General features: G+C 40.5%; 1 pseudogene; it reads right to left on the bottom strand.

Annotated features, from left to right (window-relative positions):
• Positions 1–11,018: 11,018 nt before the first annotated feature.
• On the bottom strand, positions 11,019–11,391 carry LOC101590913 (annotated as a pseudogene).
• Between the last annotated feature and the right edge of the window lie 12,572 nt (positions 11,392–23,963).

Genomic DNA, 23,963 nt, shown 5'->3' with positions numbered 1-23,963 from the left:
CATGAGCCTTCCCTGCTCAGAGCCCTCGGTGAACACCCTGGTGCCCAGAGGAGGAAGGCTATTATCCCAGCTTGGCCCTGTCTGCTCCTCCAGCTGCATTTCTGGGCAGACCCCTCCACCCACCTTCGCCACTGCTTCCTGGCTGCAGAAGCAGAGTGAGGTGAAGCAAGGAGGATGGAGCTGCAGACCCCCAAGGAAGCTACCTAGGCAGTGCCCCGCCCTTAAGGAGACGCCCCCTCTTTTATATCCAGCATGATGCGAAGTTGCATTGGCCACTGCCTTTACTTTCACGGTTTCATTTTGCCTGTTCTTTATTCTCCAACAGAGATGTCACAAAGCACTAGCAGTCAAACATGTTCACAATATGGTGCAAAACATAAAGTGAAATACTTTTGATTCCTTCTCTTGATACTGGTTGAACATTTATAATAGTGATTTACAAAAGCATCATGGAGAGTGATGTATTAGTTCCATAAGCTCATGGAGGAAGGATATCCTGCCGTGAGGCAGAAGGTCAGAGCCTCCTTGACCGGCTGAGTCAGGACTGCCTAAGGATCTCCAGGCCCTGACTTATATCTAGCTCCTTGGGCTGAGTTTGGTAGGTCAGAGTTCAGTAGATGTTTGTTAGCAAAAGGAACTCAATTGACTGACAGATCCTCTTAAGTTGAAGGCAGCAGAATTATCTAAATGATACAATATATACATTTATTTTAAAATACTGTGTTTCTTTTAAAATCAATTTGTAAGGAGTTTCATATTTGGTTTACATTAAAAACAATGTAGATCCTTAAGAATACCTATTTATTTGTGACAGTTACAAATGATTAAGGGTACAAAGGAGATGTTTGGTTTCTCAGTTTTTCCCTTTTACACTTTAAAACAAACCTTAAAATTGGTGTTACGACTCTCATTTTGGACATTAATGGATGAAGTCACATCCCTGAAGGCACATAGATATTCTGGGGTGGTGATTGGAGCCCATGTTTGTCTGATCTAAAGGGAATTTTCTTCTCCTCTGCCAGACTATATAGACCAAAAGCTTTACTATTTTTTTCCTCTTAAGCTTAGAAGTCATTGCTCTGAGGCCTTGAACCAAGACTGCATTTTTCTCGGTTCCTTGAAGGTGAACGTTACAGACCAGTATTGATGCTGACGTGATTTGGGCAAAGGGAAGAGATGGTGATTTCCTGAGTAATTGGAGCTATCTCTGAAAGTACAGACTCCACTCTCTCTGCATAGACTCCACTACAAATTCAAAAACTGGAATGACATTCTTAGTACTGTAAAGTATCTTAAAATTCTGGCATCAGGAAGAAATATTATGAAAGTGCATTTGATATTAAATGATACAGAGGCAGGCACTAGTAGAAATCAAATTCCCTCAGAGCTGTCATTGTTTATGTAAGGAATACCGCTTCACAAAGTATTAAACCTAAACTACAGCACAGCATAAAAGAGTTCGCACATCAAGCACTTAGAAGAAAGTTATTTTATGCTAACAAGCTGAAGAGCTTGTCAACATCTCCTGGGTGAAGTGCGTCTCCTCTTTGATCATTCAGAAAGGGTTCCAACACTGTAGGTGGTCCTAATTAACAGGGAGCTGTGATCTTCCTTTGCTACTGCATTTCACAAGTCAGGCACTAGGCCACATTCTGTTGATGCTTACCAGTATTGTCCCATTCAAATCCCATTGTCTCCCCAGATGCGTAACTGATTATAAATGTGTGTCCTGTTTGAATAGTGTCTTTTAAGACAAAGTTTGATGTGTCTTATCTAAATATCCTCAGGGTTCCTGTAGTCCATTATAGCTTCTACTCAAGGACTAGCAATGCCCCCCATGTGTAGTGCTCCTTATCTGAACCATCCATAACTGAATTCTACCTTTGATTGAATTTACCTGACCTTTCGGGGGCAGGTAGGGGTATATGTGAGCATGTGAGTGTGTGTTTGTGTGTGAAGAGATAGCACAATTTTCTTTGCATATATAAATCTCTACAGTCTTACCAATCCCATAAGAAGATAGTTTAATTTTTCATTTTAAAGATTAAGAGACCTAGGGACAGGGAGATAGCTCAGTAGAATAAGTGCTTGTCTGGCAAACACAAGGGCCTGAGTTCAATCCCTGGTTCCGCAAACAAAACAAACAAACAAACAAAAAAAAAGATTGAGAGACCCAAACTCCTTCTGTGGAAATATAGCAGATTGAATATATACACTTAATTGCTTTTGAAATTTCAGTGAAAATACAGTAAAAGGATTTAAAATATATTATGTGTATGTAACTACCAGGAAGGAGAGGGTGGAGCTGAGAGAACCTGGGAAGGCTGGACAGCAGATTGGTGAGTGAAAACTGACTCCACTGGCTCAAGACGGCTGAGCTGTGCTGGGAACATGCAGGAGTCAGACCCAACTAGATGTAGCGTAGAAATGAAAGTAAAAGAACACTGAGAGCTAAAGTAAGGCCCTACTGACCACTGCCTAGAAGATGGACCTTGGGGCGAGGGGTTCAGGCCTGCCCCTTAGCTCAGTTCTTTAAGTGGCTGCTTCAACAAAGCAGTCAGGCTCAGGTTGCTGTGGTTAGATCCCCACATCTCAAGCCAGCCAAACCTGCCCTGAAGGCATTCGGAGCAAAAAAAAAAAATCCTTCTGGGGGCTGGGGAGAGGGCTCAGTGGAATACTGCTTCTCTGGCAAGCGCAAGGGTCTGAGTTCAATTTCCGGTTCCGCCAAAAAAAAAAAAAAAAAAAATGGACCTTCCGGGGCCCCTTTTCACTTTGTTTCTTGGTGTTTGTCCCTTTTGAACTCCCTCAAATTCTTCAGAGCTTGTCTTGTGGTCAGTTATACTTTTGTCTCACGGAGCAAGTGTACCTCACCTTCAGAATAAGCTCCATGACTGAATAATCCCCCTCCAAACCCTACCCTTGGCAGAATTTATGTGATCTTCCTGCAGGAAGCAGGGAGGATTAAGAGCCAAGGGTGAGACTGGCCTGGGCACCAGGAGGCTCCAGGCCAGTGGAAAGAGTGACATCCGCTATGCCCTGAGAGACGGCAAATCCCTGAGCTCTGGGTGCTGTCGCCGTTTAGTTCCCCTTGGCTGGCTTGGGATCCCAGAACTTCTGGCAGCTCAGCACCCTCTCAGAGAGGAGGTTAGAAGAGTCTTCTTGAGGGGCCAGAGAAGCGCAAGAGGCAAGACCTAAGTACATCAGGGGATACAGGCGAAATGGAGCAGCCAGTCACGCCAGGGTGAGGCTCAGAGAGGACAAGTGGTATCGATTGAGCGGCGTGCACTAGTTGCTCATTCTTTCAAAAATATTCTATTACTGTAAAAATTAATAAGCACACAGTAAAGTACATAAAACAGAAACAGCTGAGCTAGGTATAAGACAAGCACTACTAATGGAGTTACCTTAGAGTATGTCAAGAGAAAAAAAAATAAGAGAAGACAGAAGGGAAAATAGGTGATTTGGAAATGGCCTTCTATTTATGTCAAAAGAAGCTCATTTTTTCTCTCTAGCTTCAGTATAATTTTGGATCTATCTATGGACCAAAATGTCTTAGACTGTGGTATGAACATTTCATGTTAACTTTCCAGTAACAGATCCATAAAATCTTCCCAGAGGGCACGTGACCAGCCTGCAGTGGCATTTGTCTTTCCTGCCCTCTTTTCTTCTCTTTATCCTTCCAGCATGCTCTCCATGCTCATGCTCCATGTCTGCCCCATTGTTATTATTCATCATGACCTGAGATGAGCGCCTTCTAGCGCAGCTCTTCCCTGCTCTTTGGTGGGCAGTCAGGGTGGCGCTGCTCCCCCGGCTCTGTGCTCAGTCTAATGCCAGCCAACATAGCTTATGTGACGATGCACATGCGCTGCTGAGTACAAATAGTTAGTAGGTACGTGTGATTCCCAAACATTTGGAAAGACACTAGTGGGCCTGAGACGCTGAATTTAAATTTTATTTGTTTTCCATATAAAATTAGATTCAATTTTCCAAACTCTGGTTCTTTCGGTCTTCCTAAAGATGTATGCCTCTGGATATCATAGGCTTAGGTTTTAGTTCTTTTTCTCCTGCCTATCACATTTCTTTGTTAAGGTGAAGAACACTGCCCCAGCTGCTTGGAGCAAAAAGGAACAGCGTGAGGGGAAAAAAAGAACAGAAGCTAAAATCCGGAGATCTTAGCTAAAATCCTGAGATGCAGGTGGAAGCTGAGGCTTAATTGGAAGACTCAGGCAGCCTCTGTGGATACTGATCCCAGCACCCTGAGCCTTGGCCCACACATTTGATGCTGAAAGTAAATAAATACTAGTGGCACAGTCTTTAGAATTTTTAACCATTGAGAAAGACAACAGCTCAAAGGCAGGCTATTAAAGGCCAGCCAAATAGCTCAGCAGATTAAAGTGCCTGCAAGCAGTCACAGGAGCCAGGAGTTTGATCCCCAGGCTGGCCTTGCGGCCCCCCCACCCAAGACATGCTGAGAGAGACTGGACATGGTGGCACATGCCTGTAATCCCAGCTCTTGGGAGGCTGTAAACAGGCAGATCACTACGAGTCAGATCTACTAGTGAGACCCTGAACACCCTGTAGACCCTTTCCTAAAATTAAAAAAAAAAGCCAGGATACTAAGTGTAAAGGGCACAATCACACACAAAGGGGACAAGATGAGAAGTCAAGTGTGTCTTTATGGAATTGTGGCCCAAATCCTTTCCTGTCTTTCACTCTGACTCCTACCTGTTTCTCAGGTCATGAATGTCAATCCTTCAGGGAAGCCTTCTTTGACTTCTCTTTTATTCAGATCAGTTGCATCCGGAAGAGGAGAGTGGGCTACTTGCCACCCCAGGAGGGTCAAAGTATTTTAGTTAAAGCCCCAGCTGGTAACACTTCTGAATTTCCTCTAGGAAAGCACAATAGGCCTGGAATGTGGTGCTTCCGTCCTCTGATGCTAAGGGTGTGTGTGCGTGTGTGTGTGTGTGTGTGTGTGTGTGTGTGTGTGTGGTGGGTATCATTTTAGGGCACTTGAATGAATAGATACTGGTTTCAGAGTGATTGTCTAAAAGCACAAGCTAGAATTTCCTTTTTGTCCTAAGCTATAAGGTATTTCTTACCTTTAAGTATACAACTCTTCCTGTCATACGTCAGTAAAACCCTGAATATTCTGAGTGACTTGAAACTGGACTCAGACTTTCTAGTCCTAATTCTACAAATGGATATTTTCATTTTTATCCATTAATATTTTCACAGAACTCACAGAGATGCGATGCCTTTTAAGATGTAGGTGTTTTCTGGAAATACAGGCTGGCATAATAAAGAACCATACACAATTTTATCAAAGGAGGAAAGGTTATGCTTTAGCAAGTGAATGGGTTATTTTTCAGTTTGGTGGCCTATAAAGGAATACTCATTGCTCTCTACTAAGCAACTGTTCACTATTGCACAGAGCTGCATAGTGCTAGGTAGAACCAAACACAGGTCAGGGAAGAAAGAAGTGAATGAGAGAGGTAGGTAGACTGGGGGCAGAGTGACAGAGTCACTAAGGCCAAAGTCCTCAGTGCAGGAGCGCTTCTAAAAGCAGTTTTTCCTTTTTAAAAACTACCTGACTATGCTGTCTCAGATGAGTGATGTCAAAGTCATTCTGTCCTGTTGTCTGCAGTGGTCTTAGAATTAGTCACTGGCAAAGGTGACTTCCTGAACAGATGGTATAACTTCTTTGAGTTTCTCCATATATCTAGAGTAAGCTGTTCATTAGCAATTATGTGGAAGGTCAAACATTTCACCCTAATTAGAGGTACCTCTGGGCATATCAGAAGAAAAAAACCAGAGAAGATATCAGGGATAATAGGCCATTTCCAAATGACCTGTGTTAAAATAACCTTATCTTTTTCTTTCTAGACTCAATTTAATTTTGAATTTATGTATACAGCAAAAATGTCATAGACTTTGGTATGAACATGTCATAGTAACTTACCAGTAACAGATTCATAAAATTATCTCATAGGTCAATATGATCAACCTACAATAGCAAACTTTTCAACTATTTCCTCTGGACTGTGACACAGAGGAAAGGAAGCCTAGCAGGGCCACCTACTTAGGGATGGGGCCTGGGCTCAGACTTCCCACAGATGACTATGAATTAGTCATGAAACTGTTTCAAAGTAGTCTGAACAAAATTAAATTCAGGTGAAATTATTATGCAGGCTTAATGACCTTCTGAGGATTTAGGCCTGAGGCTAAGAAAAAAAAAAAAAAGCAGGCCTTATTTGTATTTATCCAACAAATGAATTAATTAGTTCCTTAAAAAGCTTCAAAATTGTCATGCTTAACTGTCCTTGCTCCAAAGAGTGGAGGCTATTTTATGCGTGCATCACAGTAACCTGTGAACATGGAAATCTCTGATCACAGAGTCACAGATCTCTTTTTGTTTCTGCCTAGGCACCTGATGAGCCCCTGCTGCCCTAACTCTCTAGTAAAGGGTACAAGTGTGGCTTCTTATTGGATGATCTGTTGTCCCTTTGCCAAAATGCAGAAAGGAGAGTGGGAAAGAATGATTCCACAATAATGTCCTCACACTGCTGGATGACAACTCAGTCTCAATGCACGAGGTCTCCAAAAGTAGAAACTTATCCTTGTCGTGGACACAGTATCATTAACATGTCAATAAGACAGCACTGCCCACAATATAGGATTCATTTTGTTTTGGTTGTCAATTTTTCAGTCTGAGCAATGATGACACTCAATGTAATGAAACTTACAGTATGAAGATTTTGTTCTTTTGTGTTGAAATTTACATTACATATAAATGTACTTTGTAAAGTTTACAAGTATCGTATTAAAACTGCACATAGAAGCATAGACTGAATCCCATGTGTGTTTCACCATGGAATCATAGAGCTGGTTGGGTTCAGACAACCTGGATTTTCTTACAGGCCTAGAGCTTCCTGAAACTCTAGCTTTCTTGAAGGTAAACTTTTGGGGGAGAACACAGCTAAGTGAAAAGTCCATACTTTCTTTTCTCTTGAGTTTGGGAATAAATGTTAAACAAGGACATAAGGTCCCTCTCTTCTTTGGATGGGAAATTGACTGAAGTGCTTGCTACACTTATTTAAAGGGCAACAACAAAATTAGGATGATCTCAGTCTTGTTTCCACTGCAGAGCTTTCCCTTCGTGTTGGAAGCTCTCGGAATAACCTGCTGTCCCTCATCCTCACTTCTATCCTTACCTCCACACAGGTATACTCATGTTTCTGGCAAAAGTTCATATTACTTTTCAACAATGGGCTCTGCTTTAACCTCAAGCACCTTTTTATGATTTGAGGTGTAGACTTGTGGGCCTTGATTTAAAAGCATTCTCCAAAGAGCCTCACCTGCAGGAGAAGCTTCCGAGCAGACCTGGGCCTCTCACTTCCTTCTTTACCATTTTAATGTACAGGTTGACTGGATATGTGAAGTAAAGAAAATGAGTGAAAGTGTGAGGAGGGGAATGAAGGGTCCCAGCGCAGTCCCTGAGCGGGAAGAGAAGGAAGACCCCAAGAAGATGGAGTTACTGTGAGAACAAGGGAAAAGAAGAAGATGGGAGAAAGAAGTTAAGCTTTGTTTCCAGAAAGGTTTTAGGGGAGAGTGACTTTATGATATGATTACTTAGTTCCCTAAAACAACAAGGTGTGATAAAAAAATATGGTGAATACTTAGGTTTTTTTTTTTTTTTTCTTAATGACTAAAAGACATATTACTATTGGTCTCCCTCAAAATACACACTTCAAAGTCTCTTTCTTGTCGCTTTCTGAAACAGTTCTTCTTGAAGTCCTCTTCAACGTCATTAGTTATGCTGTTGTGGCTGCCTCACTGTCCTGCTTTGATTTAAAAGGTTTACTTTCACCTTCCTTTTAGCTGTGGGAAAGCTAGAAGCCACACAGTGCCAGGTCTGGCGGATGAGGTGGGAGGACACGCCCTGTGATGTTGTCTGGGCTGAGTTTTCACTGAATGGCATTCAAAGGCAGCATCCACCATAGTTCTGATCGTGCCTTATAGACACACAAAGGTGGACAGTCAGAAGTGCTTCAGAAAGTACCAAGAATGATGGAATCTCTGTTAGAAGTAATGGGGAGAACTGGAAAAGAATAGCAATGTACCTTTTACTGCAATACATTTAAGACATTCCAATATTTAAAAAAAAATTTAAATGTATTTAGCACAGGGTCTACAGGATCTACAGGATTTCACTACACAGATCAGACTCATAGTGATTCTCTTGTTTTCAACCTCACAAGCACTGGGATTACAGGCACACACCACCACACTCAGTCTCATTTGCCTTCTCAGCACACCCCCTGGAACAGGGCTGGCACACCATGGATGGAACCCTGGCCTCTGCACTTGCCTAAGCATGCGCTGTAGTCCGCTGAGCTATCTGGCCAGCCCTAAAAGTTCCAATATTTTGATCATCCCATGTATCTTGCATTTTGGATTCAGAAAAAGAATACCTTATTTCTGAGCAGAATGTTTTTCATTTGTTTTTTTTTTTTTTCTTTCTAAATATCAGAATCCCTTCAAAAGAAAACAGAAGAGCTTTTCATTTGGTAGCAGTAAGTCTTCACACACTGGAGAGCTCACACCTTGGTGCAAAGGGGTATAAGATCATCCCTGGCTTTGAGAGGGGCACAGCTCTCTGAAGACAAAATGCACATGGCCACCAATGGAGGCCAGAAGGTGTCTTGTGGCAGTACTGCAGCTTCGCAGTAAGACAGGGCTCTCGGAGACAATCCCTCCCTTGTTTTATGATTTGTGGGGAAGGGAGCAAATTATCATCATCTAAATTCAGGCAAATGAAGCTGTATGCAAAGCGTTTACAGTTCTTGTCTTTACCAAATACCCACACCTAGGGGGACTCATGAAGAGCTTTGTAGTATTTTCCTGTCATTCAAAATGTAGCTTTGCACTTTTTAACTTTCTATCTAAAGTACAATCTTCTCCAGCGCCCACTGTATGCTTAAATCAGGATGGGACAGGGGACTAGAAGGATCATCATTTAGAAGACTCTCCTTGATGCTTTATTTTCCTAAGATTGACTATTAGCCTGCTCAGTCTGTCACAAGATAGAAATCTGCTGCATCGGTTGCACTTAAAGTAGCAGTTACGGATGCGCAGTTCAAGAGGTACTATTTCTTTTGTTTTCAATTTTTGTTCTTTATTAGTACATGGTTGCAGTACCTAAGACTGCATTGCTTATGGGGAGTTGATGTATGTATTTCTTCCTCTAGTTAACCAATTACCTCTTTTAGTTTTTTGTAAGATTCAACATTAGCAAAGTGTCGATTGCTGATTATAGGATCAGGCACTGATCTGTCAGATGTGGACTTGACCCCTGTAATGTCAGCCATGCAGGAGCTGTAAACCAACCTTTCTCCCTTTGAAAATAGGGTTGGAGGAAAGACAGGCTCAAGGACTTCTGCACATCACACAATTGACCTGCTTCCCTTTAGAGTATGCCAAAAAACAAAAAACCTACACATGTAAAAATTTTATGTGACAAAACAAAAGGTCTAGCCTATTGAGTGTTGGTTTATAGAATTTAACTGACAGAAGGCATGACATTTAGGGAATTTGACTGTTCCTGAAGCTGAGAGAAGATGAAATTTTGGTTCTTGCTATGAATTTTCTAGTCCGAAAATGCAGGTCAAAAAGCTATGATGCTCAAAAACAGATATAGAACAAGATACTATTTATATCTTTTGGATATGACTCCGTTCATTTGGTTTCTTCATAAACATGGTATTTTGAATTCTTTCAGGAGTTCACACACCAATATGGTGTTTTATTTGCCAGTGTGCAAGGTGGGCAAACCTTCGTGTGGCTGCTAGTATATGCACAGCCACTCCGAGGTGGCCGCTTCCCCACTTGCCATGGGTGTGTCTTCCCTTTCCTGTGACTGGAAATTAACTGAAGTACTTCAGACTCAGTATGAAGAAATGACAAATTAAGGGAAAATATTAATCATGAATTAATTTCTCTGCTGTTAGCCTAGCTGAGATGAGCCATTTGGAGAAAGTTGCCCAAGTTTTGAAGTAACTTAAAAGTGATTACTAAAAAGATAGCCATGGCTTTTGTCTTATTTAAAAGCCAGCTTTTGGACTTTTTGTTCTGAAATAATTTTAGGCTTACAAGAATGTTGTACAATATTCTGTACTTAGCTTTTTCAAACGTTAACCTCTTACCTAGACCTAGCACGGTCAGAATCAGGAATTCCTACTGATGCAATTCTGTTTGCTCCCTTTTAGAACTCGTTAGCACTCACTCTAGGCTCAGCAGTGTCTTCTCTCAGGTCCAGGATGAAGTCCAACACAATGTTTTTTTACTTTTTATTATTATTATTATTTATTTATTTGTTTATTTGTGTATGTGTGTGTGGCCAGCTCAGCCCACCAGGGGGTGGGGCTGGCTGGCATGTGGTGCTGGAGGATTGAACCGCGGTCCCTGTGCTTTGCTAAGCTTGTTCTAAGCAGGTGCATTAGACCACTGAGCCATCTCACCAGCCCCCCAACACAATGTTTTGCAAGTAGTTACTGGAGAGTGACCTTGGAAAATAGCCACCTACCTCTGTAAAGCAATTAGGATCTTAGAGTGTAGTGATATCATCCTTCCAATGCTAAGTCCCTAAAAATGTTCAATCCTGCTGATGGCTAATTCAAATACCTATTTGGATACACTCATAGAATAGAGCAAAAAGGTCGAATTTTCCCAGGCCCATTTACTTCTCATCCATTTTATACTCATGGGAAGTATTGCTCTAGCCCCAGAAGCATTTTCTGAAGATTTTAATGTGTTTTATTAACTAGAACTGTACAACTGTAATTCTTTCATTGTACATGAAATATACAGTAATAGTAAAAAGTAACAATAGTAACAGTATCAACTATTGATGCTAAAATAACTTACTGATAAATTCTCTGATTGAACACAGAATAGTTCTGTTCATTTATAATAAAAACCAAAAGTAATGAATGTATTTTAGGAAATTTAAACGCAGGCCATTATTTTACAATTTGAAAGTCTGAGTAATCCAACTTTAAGGTGGCTTTGTCATTGTTGAAGTTTGCTCTTTCACTGTGTGATTTGGTACTTTCCTCAAGCCATTCCTGCATATGATGCACCTTGGCCCAGGGTTCTTACACTGTGCAACTGTCATACCGTGCCATGGTCAGTGTCCTGGACCCAGCTGACCAATCCCAGCTTTTAACCCTCAGCCTGCATTGCATCAAGAGCAGGCCAGTGTGACTGAGCAGATGGCTGGGCGTGCTAGAGAGCAAGGAGCTAGAGCTCTGTCTGGGTGCACTTCCAGAGAAATACCCCTTGCATCTGAAAAACTTTGTAGTGCACGGATACCAAGGTGTCCCCTTCTGCCATGCTCAAACCAGTGAGTCCTGGGATGACCCCCATCACCTGCCCTGTCTTCAGCCCTAGAAGCATCTTGTGAGGCTGGTGGTTCCTTGGTCAGCTGGGTCAAGTTCACCATGCCACCTTGTTCAAATACAAGAAAATCGCTGCTACCAGGTGACTGATGTAATTGTACAGGAAATGAGTGAAAGACAGAGGCCCGCATCCTAACTGCAACGTGCATTTATCACCTGCTGTGTACCAGAGGAAGCACTAGAACTTGAGCCTGAATTAATCAGAGCAACAACCCTCGTCAAGCACCCCAAATCAATGTAGAGTAAAATCTAAGCTCTTGTTGCATGACACACTGCTCTTTGTGTGTAAACTTTGTTAAACTGATTAAGTTTATCACCCAATAAACCAGCCACATAAGCTTTCAAACTGTGTATGTATTTGTAGTCTCATGCACAGGCTGACTGCTCCAATGATTCTGTTTTTTCGATTGCTTGTTACCTCTTAATGTGTTTTGTTGGAAGTTATTTACCCTTCAAAATTCAGAGTAGACAGCACTTACCTGGGATAACTTTCCTGTATCCTTCAAGTCATATGGGATGTCCTGGGCTTTGATCTCATTTAATGAATGGATAAATGACCAAAAAAGTGGACTGAACTTTACATGTACTTAGATTCTAATGTTAGGTAAAGTTGGTCTGCATTACTATTATTTTGGATAAATCAGTATTGCCTTGCTACTCTTCAGTTAAGTCATTTAATAAGTTTATTGTTCAAACCATTTTGTCCAAATGTTTTTTCTAATATCTAGAAATCATTTTTCTTTGTACTATAAGTCTTCTCTTTTTAGCATCATTCCAAGAATTATCCAAAATAAATGTATCACTGACAAAACAGCTTCCATATCATCAATTCACTGTCAACTCGGACATATTCTTTAGTCCAACTTTCACCTCTCAGTGAATGTTGAGAGTGAGAGTTCACTGTTTCAATTCTTTTGTTAGGAGAGAGGTTCTCAGTGTAGATCAGGTAACTTTCTTTTCATTTTGTCACAGATACCTATTCAGTGTATTCTAGATGTTAAGCAATCTTTTAAGTACCAGGGACTTTAAGTGTCACACATTAACTCATACAGTTAGTCTCAAATAATCCCTCCATTAGTCCTTCAAGACAAATTTTATTTTTATTATTTTAGAAGGATACAGAAGCCCAGAGGTGAGGTCTCTCATTTAGGGTCTCCTGGCTGATAAGTTTCCAACTGAGAAGATGGTCCAGGACTGTCTTACCCTAGTTAATACATTCTCCTCTGCTCCATCTGCCCCCTTCTTGGGACATCATGGAGAAGCTCTGGACTCCTGATCAGAAAACCTTGGAGGTGATGCTAGCCAATTGATGTGCCACAGGTATGGCTTGATGTACTACTGCACTGCACCAGACCTCAGTCCCCTCTTCTGGGTAATAACAAGAATGGTTCATAATGTTAATGGGAAGATAAAATAGAATATATTAAAAGAAAAACCTTAGCACAGTGCATGGCAAAAAAATACAATAAATAAAGTAACCAGTACCTACTGACTTCATCTGAATGGCAAGTGCAGAAAGCTGCAATTGTTTAGTTCCATGGTAAAATTCCTTTTAGTCATATAATAATGACAGAGATTTCCAGCATCTGTGCAAAGAATCAAATTTCTCGGGTCACCTCTCCTCTGTATTTTATTTCCTGAGTAACCCAGGCTATGCTCTGTAGGAAGAATGAGTGAGGGAATTCAGAAGAAGGGCCAGAAGATGGCAAAAATATTAAGAGACCACTACAATGTCCTGGCGTCTTCTAAGTATGAAGTGTGTGTCCTTGGAATGGCTCAAGGGTGGCGCAGAGAGGCTGGAAGCCAAGAGGCTGCCCATCCTATGTCCCCACCAAGAGGGCCCTTTCTAGTATGGGGTGGTGCATTTTGGTGCTGTGATGAGGTTGTCTCCTTTGCCACTGTGTCTGTGCCTCAGACCCTGACACCCCCAGATGCGTATGCGTTGATTTGCTGCCCCTCCTGCTGCCCTCATTGTTGCCACCAAACTCAGAGGCCTTGTAGAAAGGTGACAGGCATTGTTCTGGGGTCAGGGTCATAGGGCGAGTGAGGGAATGCTACTACACGTGTCTGGGTTCTTATTTTCTGAAAGATAGAGGAAGAGGACTCACACTTGTCCTCTAGTTCTGGGAACCTTCTCTCATCTCACCTCTTGCCCCCTTAGCATCCATTCTCCAAGGCATTGGTACTTCAGCCTTTCACTGCAAGCAGCATTTTCCTAAGAACTGATACTCAGTGTTGAGATAGCTCATTCTGCCGGCCTGGGCTCACGGGCACTGAACAGTTCATCAGAGGTAGATGCCTCACACTTCTTGGTCACAGTTGGTATTTTTTAAAATGTCATCTCCTTTTTAATTTTTTTTTTTTTTTTTCAGTATTGGAGATTAACTCCAGAACTTTGGAATAAGGGTTTTTTTTTTTTTTTTTTTTTTTTTTTTTTTTTTCCCTTCCTCGAATGCCTTCAGGGCACTTTTGGCCAGCGGGAGAGTTGTGAGGTTCGAACTCCAGGAACCTGAGGCTGACAGCTTTGTGGAAGCAGCCACTTAAAGACTGAGCTAGGGCCAGGCCCCCAGAACTGAGCTAGGGCTGGGCCCCCGTACTCCAGAACTTTGCATATGCCAGGCAAGTGCTCTACCACTAAGCTACATCCCCGGAACTTTTTTTAAAAAATGAATTTAGGACATGGTCTACAGGGTCTTACTACCTAGATCGGAGTCATAGTGATTCTCCTGTTTTCTGCTACCAAAGTGTTAGTATTACAGGCGTGTACCGTACCACGCCCGGTCTCAATTGCTATCTCAGTGCAGGGGGGGGGGGGGGGGCAGGGCCAGAACAGCACACTGGGGATCGAACCCTGGCTGCTGAGCTCTGCCTAAGCAGGTGCTTTAGTCCACTATGCTATCTGGCCAGCCCACTTTTTTTCTTTTTTGGTACCAGGGATTGAACTCAGGACCCTGCACTTGCCACACAAACACTTATTCTACTGAGCTATCTCCCCAACTCCTTTTTTTATATCTATTTATTTACTTGGCTCAGTCTCACTACGCAGCTCAGAGTCATAGCAATCATCCTGTCTCAGCCTCCCCAGCACTGGGATTATAGGTATTTGTCACCATACCCAGTTTCAGTGGCTGACCCAGCGCACCCAGGGTTCTGGTGCTGGTGCAGCATGTGGTACTGGGGATCAAACCCAGGCCCTTGCTCTTGCCAGGCAGGTGCTTTGACCATTGAACTATCTCCCAGCCCCTCCCTGGCACTTTTAATTTTATTTTTTTGATACAGAATCTAAGTTGGGGCTGGCGAGATGGCTCAGTGGAATAAGCACTTTCCTGGCAAAGTTCAATCCCCGGTTCCACCAAAAAAAAAAAAAAAAAAAAAAAAAAAATCTTACTAAGTTGCCCAGGGTAACCTGGAGTTTGTTAGCTCATGGTAATTTATGTGTGTTTTTTTTTTTTTTTTTAATGTCTACTCTTTGGTGAGTTTTCAGGGTTTAGTCAATCACAGAGAGGTGTTTTGTTGGGTACTGGGTGTTCTATAAGATTAAGTTTTCAAAAGATAAATGATTATTTTACTATAATGATAATAAAGCTATTTTGTTCCACAGTATATTTAACTATTTCATGTCGTCTTGAAAATCAAAAAGTCACTTGTAGTGAAAATAGAAAAGGTGAACATGATAGGTCTCATATAGAATTATAAGCAGCATTTCTCTCAAGCTTCCTTAGAGGAACTTTATAGCTGATAGTGTGATATTACTTCTTGAAGTTGTTAACTCAGCCCACAAACTGGACTCAATGGAATCAATGCAAAGTTTTAAAAATTTACCACATATAACATTTTTAAGGTATGACCTGATTTATAGCTTACTATTATACTATTACTATGTGTTATAGAAACACTACATATTATTACCATGTATTACTATACTATTATTATATCATACTATATTACTATTATATTTACTTTTTGTAATTTATTATTATATTATTTGTAGCTTACTATTTATAACTTACTATTTTTTACTATTAGAGCACTATTATCTTAAAAATTAGCTCTTTGAATATAGTAAAAAGAGAAATAGGCTTAACTGATATAAACCAGAGCGTCTGTCTTCTGTAGTAAGCATGTTGGAGGTGACAAAAGAATCTTGACTGTCAAGGATCATTTAAAAGCAATGAGTTAAAAATCAGGAGGTCAGAGAGAGCCATAGAGAGATGACAAGGCTCTCTGTATTTGTCTTTGCAAAGGAAATATTAAACTAGACTGATTTTTCTCCTTCGTTCTTTTTCCTCCACCAGGGAGAAATGTGAAACTCAATTTTACCCTTGGTTGAGAAGGCGCTAATTTGCCTGACAAGTGGAAACCGTGGATGCTTAAGGTATCCTTGATGTCTCAAACCTTCATGCTGAGTGAAGCATGCCTGGACTGTATCGGTGCTGGGGGACATTGTGTGTCACTAGGTAGAACAATGTAAACTACAGGAATGCAAATGGGACAGGGATCCAGGCTCTCTCAATGACAAAACCTTCAACCAGTTACAGCAAAGGACATTTAAGAATCACTTTCATTCTACTCAATATTTTATTAGAAGCTCTCTTTATTCTTTTATGTCCTGGAGAAATTGAAATGAACTTTCCTTCTATTTGCTGCCTATTTCCTAGGAGGTGTGATCTTCAAATCCTTCCTTTTATTGATTGTGGTATCAATGAGTATTTATCAAGAAGGCTCCTAAGAGAGACGGCAATGTAAATATGAAAACTCTAATTCCTTTTCTTTTTAATTGCATATTTATTGATTTTGTTCATATATTTTCTAAAGCCAAGAATTAACTGTGTGAATGACCTTTGCATGTTAACTAAACCCTTGTTGGTAAACTGATACACCACGAGAGGAAAGTCTTGCTGGAGAAAAAGGCTTTTCACAGCACACAATTCTCCCAAGTTGCATGGTTCATAACAGTAACTAATAAATGTAACTCTATGCAAGAGGCACTGTTCTAAGTGCCTTCATTTACTAGCTCAGGAAATCCTCTTAGCAACTCCATGAAGCCAATATTAGTATGTTAGCTTAACAGAAGCAGAAAAGTGACTTGACTCCAAATCATGCAGCTATAAACAAATGCACTCCAATTCAGAGTGTAGCTCCAAACTCCTATGCTGTCTGCTTTTTCTCACAGGAAGAGAGAACTCATCTAGTATTCCTGCACTGTGCAGTGCAGAGGAGAGGCTGCTACAGCCAATGACATCTTCTGGGGGATCTTCATACATCTGAGTTTTTCATAAGTAAAGGACTGTGAAGTAAACCCAGATATTTGCTGTAACTTTTCTTACTGTTTTTGGAGAAGCATTTCACACAAATACACATGCATGTGTAAAATGTTTCTTGTCAACATTAAGATGAGATACAGACTGTTCATGTGAAATACTTGGTTCCAGTGATACCACGATGAAGTGAATATAAGAGGTAATAGCATGGATTGTGTATTAATTTCCATTTATTCAATGATTCCAATGGGTGATGAATGGTAGGTAAATGTTGGCTTGCTTATGCAGCCAATGTTCTTCCGTTTGGAAAAGGACCAGTGTCATGTTGAGCTAACAGAAACAATTAGATCATATTGTAAATGTGCAAACAGAAAATATCACACATAAGTCATCATTATAGAGTAAGCTATTTGTTCTGCCTTGACTATATATTAAATTATAGGGGGATATATAGAATTTCTGTTGCCCAGGCTAGAAGTCAGACCAGATAGAACAGTCTCTGGTGGCAGGTACTAATACTTTTCAAGGCTTTCTACTTTATTTCAATGTGAAGCCAAGATTATAACCCATTAACCTAAATGGATCTTTTTATGTAGAACTATATACCTATTTCAAAAACCCTATAACCACTAAAAAATTAAATTACTTTCTTACAGCTTCTTTTGTGCAATCAAGGATTATACCCTAATTATTCAGTATCTTAGTACCTGGCATTTGTATTCACTTTGCCAATAAAAGAAGTCATTTACTAAGGTATCTACTAAATTCACATGATTCTGTGTAACAATCTGTAAGTTGCAGTATAAATCAGGGGTCCATTGTGATGAATCCTTGAACCCTTTGCCTGGCAATTTATACACATACACACCACATATTTATGCATATGTACCACATGTCCCTTTTCTTGCTTCCAGGAGCTCCATCGCCTTCTTTGCTTGCTAATACTTATGGACAGAAAGCATAGTCTTTACACCCTGTGGCTTCTGGTTAGCTTAGACCAGTGGGAAGTGCAGCCCCACTCCGAGATCTAAAGGGGAAGAAGGAAGTAAGATTTTTCTCTTATTTTCTCAGCTCTTTCCAGGTCTTTCTCAAAATGGCTGTTTCCTTCCCTCACTGAAGATCATTGCAACCTTCAAGGTCACCTTCCATCCTGACTTTGTCATATTGTAAGGTCCCTGTGTGTCCCTTTCCTCCTGTTTTCATGCCAAAGAGGAAAAACTTTATTACTGCGAGTGCTGGATTCCTGCACCACCCCTAGAGGGTGCCCCACTAATAACCTATAACATTTTATAGTTTTATGAAAACAAACTCTTTATTCATCTCATTTAGTGTGATTTGTTCCTTACTGGTACTGTGTATGCTACAATTGAGATGAGAAAAATCTGTCTTTTTAAGACACTACTGTTGTAGAGAAAGACTGGAAGACGTTGGCTTTCAATACATCCCAGTCTTTGATTTTTCTCAACTAAAGGGATACATTTTCCTCTACAAAATCCATCCTGTTATTTGCATTTCTTGTAGAACTTTGTACTTTAGTTTGTACTCCAGATGCACCTCTTCAGAGGTGTGGTTTTGGTCAAGCAATTTAAATTTCCTATGTTTTGCTTTTATTATTTAAACTGGGGATGATAATGGTATCTATATTGGTGAGTTTTAAGGTTTATATTAGATAAAGTATTTTAATCAAGTTTTGGGCCATAATGAATGATAAATGTTCACTATTTCATTATAGTTATGTTGTTGAAATAAAATTGCTGAGGCACATGGTTTATTCTGTGATTTACCTAAGGACTGAGATAATGAGAGACTCACATTTGTGTTCTTAGTAGGAAGCACACACAGGCAGAGGGCTGCTGTCTGGTTAGTTGTTAGCTTGCCCATTTGTACCTTTCTAATGAAAGGGAGACAGTGGGGTTCAGTGATAGGACACAGGACCAGAGCCATTATTTCTTGGGTTCTCATCTAGTCTCTACCACCTAAGTTCATGTGACTGGCAGAAAATCACTGAAGCTTACTTTTTCTCTGCCTTCTCATCCATGAAGTGGAGATAACAAATTAGTCTCTCTCAGTATTGTAGAGGCTTAAGTGAAATGATTATGTAAATCACTTATCACAGTGCTAAAAGGATTCAATATATGATAGTATTTCTCAAGAAACCACATGATTAGGAAAAAAGTAGTCCAGGAGAGAGAGAAAAAAAGACACATGATGCAGAAGTACTGTGGTTTAATGATTATTGTATTAAAACCCTAAGGATTACGTGGAGAAGATATAGTATTCCCAATAGATAAGGAAAGCTCTTGTATTGCGAATTATGTCAGGACAGGGTATCCTTGTATAAAACTGTTCTAGTGATGTGAAAAAGATTCATAAAGTCTATCTCTCACCAAAGGGTATGTCAGATATGAGATTTACTCTTCTGAAGAGTTGTGGGTTGTGATACATGTCATTTATTTGCGTGTCAGCGACTCTCTAATCATTCCCGTGGACGGCCCATTCACTTCCCGCTGACCTCCCCTTTCCACTCCATTCATTCTTCATTACATCCCAGCTGTGTGCTCTGATGAATGGCCAAAAATCCAGGTGAATCGAGAGTGGCAGTCTAGATTAGACAGGAGCCGTGTCCTGCAGTGATTCATTCTAATTACACCAAAATCTAACTAATGGAGAAATCAGTCCAGTCAGGAGAGGGAGAAGGATGTGGCTTCACTTTCTGCCTTTTCTTCTTCCAGAGACTGACCCCAGTGAACTGTTGGCACTTGATAGCCATAATCAATAGCTTGGAAAACAATAAGGTCAGCATTGGAAAGATTCAGATTTTCTGCCTCCAAATGTAATGGAAACAAGACTGGTTGCTGAGCCACGGAGGTGAGTCTGACCTTAGCTGACTGACTGATAAAAGACCCAGAGCAGAGAAGGAGATAAAAGAAGAGCACGGCGAAGAAGCAGTTGTAAATATACGATCAGCGTGGTCCTTGCTTCTACTCTGGGAACATGCTGAATTGTTATTTTGCTTTTGTATGAAAAGCTGAAAAATCCTAGCTCTTAAAAAATATTGGTTTAATTAAGAAGGCTCAGAAAGAGTACCTACATAATGCATGAGTCCTGTCCGTGGAGGAGAGCCCCTCCGATGTTGAATGGTCTTTAGATGTTTGGGTTAATTCCGCCAGTCCACTCATAATTCCTAAATACTAAATTCACCTGAAATTATTTTTTAAAGATGAGGGATTGGTATTGTTTACCTCATGATTCCCCCTAGAACTAGGGGTTCAAAAGTCAGAGTTTTCTACATTTGCAATACATACCGGAGGAATATTGTAGATCTGCAAATTACTGAATTGGGCTGCTCTCAAAATAGCAGATTTTCCCACTGTATCTCTACAAACCAATTCAGGATTTGATTAGGAAATATGGAGAGAAAGAAGTCGACTTGTGGACTAAATAAGAGTTTATTTAACCCCTCCATGGCCAGAGCTTATTTCAGTTATAGGACTGATGTATATGAAGTAAGACTTGAATTCCATATTAGCTAAAGAATGAAAAATGCAATTTCTTGGGTTAGAAATGCCTTCAAAAGTTTTCTAAAATACATATGTGACTAAAAAAGCTTTCCTAATGGGCAACTAACACAATTTTTTTTAGATGATTTAAGGGTAAACATTAGGCACATGGTAACTTATTCAAACAAAGGCGGATTTACATAATAAATGGAAAAGGCCTTAGCATATGCTGAGTATTTTCTGAAGACAGATTTGAAGAGATCTGAGGAGGCTGCAATGGTCAGAAGTAGCCAGTTTAAAACATAAGATTGTTGAGGATCTAACACTATAGGGAGCAGAGGCTCAGACGTAGGTGAAAATCAGACCAACATGGAAAATGAAACAAACCTGAATCTTCCAATGAATGCAATTTGAATCTATAATAAATTTCACTGTAGGAAATACATGGTTGGAGTTTATTTTCTAAACACAAATAGACATCAGTCCTGATCTCTCTCTATAAAGCCAAACTTATTCTCCCTCTGGCTGGGCGAAGGCTGGGTTTCACTATTAAGTAAATATTCAAGGAGACCTGACTGCGTGGGATGTAACCTGCCATGACAAATACCCAACAAGTATTGCCTCCTACAGCACTTTGCTGTCTCCAGAATTATTGTTAGGCATGCTAGAAACAGTGGTGTAGTTTCTTTGAGTTGCTGTGGTTATAGACTTGAAGTTCTAAAGGTCTGATCAGCCTTGACATATTTTTCATCTTAAAAAGTACTGTGCAGTATTTGCTCTTCTGATTCTGCTTTTTTTCTATCCCAGTATGTATTTTGATCTCAAGTTCATGAAAATAAAAATATAAATTTCTTAATATGGTTTTAGCCAACAGTTAAATAAGTCCTCCATGTGTAATCTTTTGGCACACTGGGCTTAAACTAATTTGATCTGTGTGCAGCTGAAGTGCTTGAGGTCTACCAGGCTTCCTAAGCTCACAGGCAGACATCCCTTCTATGCAACTGAGAAAATCATGGGAGAGAAGTTCTGTGTGGTACGCACTGGTGTGGGCCCTTAGAGCTAGGGGGTGAGGACAAGTGACATAACTGAAATGGTGCTGAACACCAGCACAACTCTCGTTCTTATCTCGTAATTGCTTATAAGAGTCTCGCAAGAAAGCTGCTGACTATGGCTTGGATGTGGAATGTTCTCCAAAGACCCATATGTTGAAGGTGGGGTCCCCAGTGAGTGGCAATATCAGGGCACAGTGGATGTTTTTGAGGTAGCACTTCCTGGAAGGAAGTTAGTTCATCGGGGGATGTGCCCTGGAAGCGAGATTTGGAGCCTCAACCTCTTCTCTCTTGTTGCTTCCTGGTACGGTGAGTGAGTAGCTCTTGCTTTACTGTGCATTTCCCACCTTTAGGTTTGCTTCACCAGAATCCCCCAAAACAATGCAGGTAAGAGGTTGTGGATTGAAAGTGAGCCAAAATAAATCTTTCCTCCTTTTAAGATGATGATCTTTAGTATTTTTTTGGAAAATTTATTTACTTATTTATTTACTTTAATATTTAATTTATTTATTTATTTGGTACAGTGTCTCACTAGGCAGTTCAGGCTCATAGCGAGTCTCCTGTCTCAGCCTCCCCAGTACTGAGATTACAGGCGTGTGCCTCCACACCTGGTTTTGGGGTCAGCACATCACACCTGGGATTCCAGGGCTGGCACAACATGCACTACCAGGGATAGAACCTGGGTCCCTGTGCTTGCCAGGCAGGCTGTTAGACTGCTGAGCTATCTTCCTAACCTTATCTTTGGTATTTTGTCACAAAGATGGATCACTGACTAACATACTGCTACATATAAGAAATGGATATTTCTAATTTTGATGTTTTTAAAAAATATTATTTTACACAATCATTATAACACAAAGTAGAAATTGGTGCTCTTTAACAATTTTTATACATGAAATCAAATACAATGTTTTAAAGGCCAGGGACGGAATTGGCTAGTGCCCTCATTAATATCTAGAATAGTAATTATGGACATAACTGTTAGTAGAAATATTGATCATCCCCTTTCACACTTGTCTTGGTTACTTTTCTCTCATTGCTGGGACAAAACACCCAATGCCCACAATTAAGGCAAAAAAAGTTTATTTAGCTCACCGATTGTCAAGGTTTCAGTCCATACTCATCTGGCTCCAAGGCAGGGTAGCATGTGACAGAGGAGCAACACTTCATGGAGACAGACAGAAAAAGCTAGACCAAAAAGGGAGGAACAGCTGAGAGCAAGCCTCTTTCCTTCCCTTATATTGTATGCAGGCTGCCTGCCTCAGGGTGAGTGTAGCACTCACACCATAGTCCTAGAATTGGACCATGAATGAATTAAAAACCCTACAAGTGCACTCCATGACTGCCTGAGGTTTTGGTGGGGGGGCATCTAGACACAAACCATATACTATAACCAGCCAACCCAGTACAGGAATGTATGTTCCAGGATATCTGCAGATGAGCTCAGGTGCCAATTCCTGAGCAGGCTACAGGTTATACAGAGTTCTAACACCACAAAAATTTGAGAAGTTAAAAGTTGAAAGAAAAGTTAAACAAAATAAGCTAAATTTTCTATAAGAATGAAGACCCACTAGAGAGATGGTCTGTTTCCTGAGAGCTAGGCAAGGGAGGTCTCTATGATTTCCAAGACGGAGGTATGCATAGCAGGGCCCAGGTACTCCAAACACTGCACAAATCAATTCCTAGGCAAAAGAGAGATGGTATATGTCTTAGTTACTCTTCAGTCATTGCTGGGACAAATACCCAAAACCCAAATTAAAGGAAGGAAAGGTTTATTTATCTTACTGTTACTGGAGGTTTCAGTCCATACTCAGCTGGCTCCAAGGCAGAGTGGCACAGGGCAGAGAATCTTTCAAGGCAGAGGCAAAGAGCAAGAACAAGAGCAAAAGAAGTAGTAGCAGCCCAAGCAGCTAGCTTCTCTTTCCTCCTTACGCTGAAATGCAAATTACCTGCCGCAGGGAAGGTACAGCATCCACACCCACAATAATCAATCACAAACTCCAGAAGCCACCCCCTAACTGTATGAGGCTTTGGGGGGGGGGGGACACCTATACACAAACTATAACAGTATACTACAACTTCATTAACATAGTTTTTATTCGCTATCCATACCAGTGCTGTTAAACAGTCTTAAACATTTATAGGAATTTGAAGTCTAGGAATTATATGATATTCTTCAGAGTCAACTAAAGATATTCAAGATACCAGATATTTGCTGTAGTACTCAGCCATGTTCATAAACTCAAGGTAGATTGAGCACAACATATTAATTATTCCATTATATTGTAGAAAGTGTCTTTCCAAGTGCATTGAGCCCTCTAGTCACTTGTTAAGATTATAAAATCCTACCACTGATGCTGGAAGCTACACAGTGTGACTTCTAAAGGAAGCTTGGCTTCAGTTCCCTCATGTAATAAGCAAAAGTTCTTCGAGAAAGAGCACAAAGAATCTATGTCCAAAACAGTATGCCTTTAGAATTGTCTGATATTTGGAAACTCTTGAAATATTTTTCAAGATTTTTAACTACTCTTGTATGGCACAAATAGTCTCTGGGGAAATAATTCAAGCTTCATTCTCTCTGAATTTGGTCATGGTAGCAACTCATTTGAAAAGGAAATGTTTCCTTTAGTTTTTAGGAAAAGCATAGAAAACCATCAGGTCAAATAAGCTTTGCTCAGGACAATTATAAGTATCAGT

This window comes from Octodon degus, unplaced genomic scaffold, assembly GCF_000260255.1.
Source record: "Octodon degus isolate 3935 unplaced genomic scaffold, OctDeg1.0 scaffold00009, whole genome shotgun sequence".
Taxonomy (NCBI): domain Eukaryota; kingdom Metazoa; phylum Chordata; class Mammalia; order Rodentia; family Octodontidae; genus Octodon; species Octodon degus.
This window is presented reverse-complemented; position numbering and strand designations above follow the sequence as displayed.